At 42.0% G+C, this 5,201-nt stretch overlaps 1 pseudogene; it reads right to left on the bottom strand.

The window, feature by feature from the left end:
- Positions 1-513: 513 nt before the first annotated feature.
- Positions 514-4,633, bottom strand: LOC110291111 (annotated as a pseudogene).
- Between the last annotated feature and the right edge of the window lie 568 nt (positions 4,634-5,201).

Genomic DNA, 5,201 nt, shown 5'->3' with positions numbered 1-5,201 from the left:
TTTGGGGTTGTGTGGGATTTTCCTTTGCTGTTGGTTTTGGTTTTTCAATTCTATTTCAACTTTCTAGTCACTCTACGTCATAATCGTTCAACTCATTACTATTATTACTGTTATTATTATTATTATTATTATTATTGCTATAATTATTTTTACTTGTTCACTTTACATCCCCCTCACTGACCCCCATTCCTCTCCCCTTCCAAATCTCTTCTTTATAATCTATAAGAGAGTAGTTGGTTCCATGTTCAGTTCGGACATCTCCCCTCCTCCCCCACACACCACAATGAAAGCCACCCCTCTGCATGCATGAGGAAGGCAAGCATTCTTCCACAGTACCTTGCCTACCCACTTTTACGCAGTCCTTACTCTCCCAAGCTCCCTGAAGGCAGAAGCAGTCCCTCTTTGATTTTCTACAGATTTTAGCTGCAGAAATCCTCCAAGAATGGGAGCTTTCATCTAACCCATAGCTGCATGACCATAAGAGAGCTTCCTCCATTAGGTTGAGGTAGCCCCTCATGTAAGGGTTGCAATGTGTGAGTTATCATGACTCTCATATGAATCCCTTTAGGAACTTCCACTTGGATTATCTAAATAGTCAGAATCCATCCATCTTCAAATCTATCACCATAGCCTCTTGATGGATAGTCATCATGTGAATTGGTATGAAGTATAATCTCTTGGGGTTGGAGCATACTTTTTGGTATCACGACAGTTTAGATAATCTCTGCTTGACTAGCTGTGTTTAATAGACTACCCCTCATCTCTCCAGAACAAATAAATATCTCCATCAGGCAGCAAGGGTTCCTTCATGGGCCTTCTTAGCAATCTCTCTCACATGACACAGGGGTTTCCCCCTTATTCCACTCCTGCTGCTCCTACAGGTCTTGATCTTTTAAGAGGGGGATTCCCCACTTCATGATGGTGGCACTCTTTTTGCATAAAGAAGTCCCCTTTAAGAACTCAGTAAAATTGATGGAATAGCCACTATCATTCATGTGTCTGCCACATGACAGGTGGTGGGTGGGTAGGTGGGGTCACCTCTAATTTGTCCACTTCCTCTCTTCTTCCTCAAAGAACCCCCCCCCCAAGAAAGGCCCTTGCTTCTTGGAGGTGGTCCATATCTATTACTTTAAATCAATGGTATGGCAGTTTGCTCCACCTTGATGGCTTATCAGCTAAGGTCTTTCCATTAAAGTCCCCGGCAGCATCCTTTGCATCTGCTAGATTTTGAAAATGATAAAAGAAAATCCTCTTGATTTGTTGACTTCTCGGTCCTTCATTGAAAGTACTTGCAACAGTGGCAGCTATCAGTCCCAGAACCAAACAGAAGTTCCCCTAGGATCACTGTGCAGCACGGGCAGCGAATAAAAGAGACAGCATGCTTTATACTACTGGAGGATGAGGCTGAAGATCCATTCTATCTTCTTTCTAAATGTGGGTCTTCCGTAGCTGTATGATTGGAGGACCTTTGCTTCGTGGGTCCTATATCTATGCATGTCTTGTCAGCTAAAGATTTATAAAACTTCTTATTTGTCTTCAAGGAGTTTCTCAAATATTATAGGTGTATTTTTGTCATTCTCTCCTGGCTATTATAGTGTTTGAAAGCAGGTTTTTAAAAGGCTAAGCAAATAAGAACAAACTGGAACTATGATGCTTACACAATGATCTGGGAGGATTTAGCAGGACAACAGATTTGCATTAGTCAAAGGCATGTAAAGTTCTTGAGTGCTAGATGAACACAGTTAGTGTGCTTATCTGGCAGCATTCGTGCAACTCACACTTCAGTACCGAGGAGCTTGGTAGATGCATATAGAATTTATTCTTTCTTTTAAAAATTCCATTATTCTCTTTTTGTCTTTAAATGGCCCAGTAGTAAATGATTTATAACAATTATTCTTTTTAGTATAGAATCTAAGCTATCATTATGGCATCTTGATTTTTCTTTGAAAAAAAATATTTGCTAGCATATGACTCATCTGTCTCAGAATGGACCTCCTGGGCTCCAGGCTGATCTTTATGGCCGAGACGATGTTAAACACTTCCTCCCCTTACTTCCTTTCCTCAAGCGCTCAGCTTACAGATATGAGGCTGCCGTGCTCAGGACTTTTCCAACCCTGAGGATGGGGCCCTGGGCAATGCTCTACCCAGTGAGCTACGGCTTCAGATCATTGCTTTGCTTTTAAAGCTGTTTATTCCCTCTGTTTTCTTGGCTATCACGATGAGGATAATCTCAATGTCACCAGCCTTTTAAATGAACCCATTTGGGGTTTAATTCATCCATGAGTTAATATATATGATTATTCCATTAATCTTGAGCCTTTCTTTTTGCTGTCAGAATTTAAAGCTATAAATTTCTTCGTCATCGTGACACATTGATTTTCATACATAACCCATTTAAAATGTCGTGCAATAATTTAATTTTGATTATGATGTCTCTCTTTTGCCATTAATTATTTGAAATGTGTTTGAAAATTTCCAGGGAAGTGGCAGCTGATTTCATTCTTTCTGAGGAGTGTCTGTGAGGTTTACTAGGCTGGCTAGATGGCTGTTTAATTTTTTGTACGTCTTTATTAATCTGAGAAGTCATTGAATGCGGTGTTTATATGGTTTTTATCAGGCTTGTTGTTAGTGCTGTAAATCTATGTCCTCAATTCTCTTTGTTTGCCTGGTCTATTGACTGTAAGTTGGAGTAGATGAGCAAGCACATGGGCCTCTCTTTCGTGCCTCTGTTTTGCATTCACGATCTCTGGAGCGGTAAACACTCATAAGAGTTTAACATGGTTGTGCTCCCCTTGGCAAGGATGTCAGGCTAAGCCTCTGCTGCTGATGTAGGAGCACCTTCCAATGCTCATCCTGCTGCAACCCAGCAAGGGATACATCCCTGCTCCTGTGGGAAACGGCATGATGCACTCGCTCCACTGGCTCCCACCCTCACCAGTGTGACTTCTCAAGCTCAGAGATTATACAACTCAGAAACACTTCTCCCATGCCCGTCTGGTGAGCTTCTAGGTGCACTATCAGTCTTATCGCCTGTTCTCACAGGAGATTTAGATTGTGATGAATTCAGGCATTATGAGTCAGAAAATTTACATAAGGATTAGGGGGATGGACGCTGGATACACATAGCTTCCAAGCCTGATGACCTGATCCCAGGATACACATGGTAGAAGGAGAGAACTAAGCACTATATGTTGTTCTCCAACCTCTATATGAATGCCACCGCATGTGTGGGCCCCATATAAACAAACAAACAACAACAATAATAAATAAATAAATCTGGCATTAAGTGTGTATCTGTTAGCAAGAAAGATGCTTGCGATAAATCGTTCTGAGGCTCCAAACCGCGTCTTACAGCACAGCCTGGGACTTATCCATCTAGCCCTTCTAATGACTTGAAGTTATTCATATGTAGGTAAAAATGCCCTTTTTAACTAGTCAGAATGGGTTTTATTGTCTATAGCTGTACTATGAAAAACATACCCATTTTACAGAAGAGGAAAATTGAGATGTGCAAAGGAGCCTTGCTCAAGAGGCACAACTAATAGATGTCAGAGTTGGCCTGAGAACCTAAGCCTTTCAAGGCCAGGTTAGGGGTCTTTCAACAGCAGGAATAGGCTCATATTCTAGAAACTTCCAGAGCCATGAAGACCCTTTAAAAGAACTTTACATGCAGAACCAAAGTCTTGCTTCATGATAACTCTGGGATAGGTTACCAAATAAAAGGTGGCACAGCTCCCACAAGGCTGGCCGTAAAGTGCCAGTCCATCTGTTTACCCTGTCTCCTGCTTTACCTTTTGGTAATCATTGTGTCCTTTCTTTTGTGTTTCTTGTTCATATATATGTCTGTGCCAGATTTGGAACTCCCTGGGCAATTTCTCATCCATCTAGGACAGCAAGACAAAAGTTCTTAGTGTGACAGGGGTGCATCTGTAAACTCTCTCCTGTGAGCAGATACTTAATAGTTCAAATTTTAACGTGCGTCATTTAAATCCACTACGTAAATAGTCAGAGCTGACCCACTGGAGGGAAGAGCAGGAGAGAAAGCAAAAAGATGAGCTCTAAAACAAAATGGCAGGTGTGGTGCAAAGAGAGAGGAAGAGAAGGGAGCTGAGAAGACACCGGTGGTTTCACTACGCCTGCCAATCATTGATCACATGTGCCAGTTACACTTTCCTGTGTCCCCCACGTGTGCTCTCTATTAATCCCCTTGTTGCCATTGTCTAGCCGAGGAGAGGGGTTCAGAGAAGTTAATAAGTAACCACCCCAGTCACACACTGTTAAGAAGGAAAGGCAGGAACGCCTGGCTTGATCAAAGCCGCTGTATGTTCACCTGGGGAGGAGTGAGGCACTCCGGAGACGGAGCCCCGCAAACCTCCCACCGTGCATCTGGATTATACACTGCCAGCCTTCCACTCTATGTGGGACAGTGAGGTATCAGCACTTAATGTATATTTATGTATCTGTTAATTCACACACAGAGGCGCGTAGACACATATACCCCACAATTATCCTCCCCAAAGGAAAGAAAATTGGTTAATTTCTGTGTCTACTTTGACCAAAGTCTTCTGGAATAAATACTTACCAGAAGGAAGACATAATAGATGACAAATGGGGCAACATTCTCAAGTGCCATAGTTTTAGGAGTAATGCAAACCCCTTACTCCAGCCTTGCCTCCCACATTTAGTGAGTAAACAAAGCCGCATAGACCCAAAAAAGCAACAGGAGAATATCACAAAAAAGTGGAGGGGCCATGAAAATTCTTTCTGAAGGTCCATTCCCCTAAGGGTTGAGGTCAGGCATATGGTTCTATTCATCAAACTCCAGACAAAGGGCTTGCCTATTTTATGCCCCGATCATTATTGTTGGTTAAATTAAAGCACGATCAAAAACCATGTAATGGAATATTAATTTCAGTTACTGGGGCTAATTGAAAACATAGCAAGAGTCGTGAGTATGGAAAATGGAGTGAGAACACTCAGATGCACGTCCAAGACTAGCTTACTCTTTTCAAGTTGGGCAGTAGCATATTTTCAAGGAATGGCACTTATCCCTCGAGTCATGCTTAAGTGCATCAGGAGCAAAAGTTAGCCTGGGAAAAAGGAAGAAGAGCTAACTCTCAGCTATCAGGGGTTTCAGAAATGAAAATCCAGTCTTAAAACTATCAGTTGGTAACTTGCACACATGAAAGACATTACAGAAA

This window comes from Mus caroli, chromosome 3 (genome assembly GCF_900094665.2).
Source record: "Mus caroli chromosome 3, CAROLI_EIJ_v1.1, whole genome shotgun sequence".
Taxonomy (NCBI): domain Eukaryota; kingdom Metazoa; phylum Chordata; class Mammalia; order Rodentia; family Muridae; genus Mus; species Mus caroli.
Note: the sequence above shows the minus strand (reverse complement) of the source record. Positions and strands in the feature narration are given on the sequence as shown.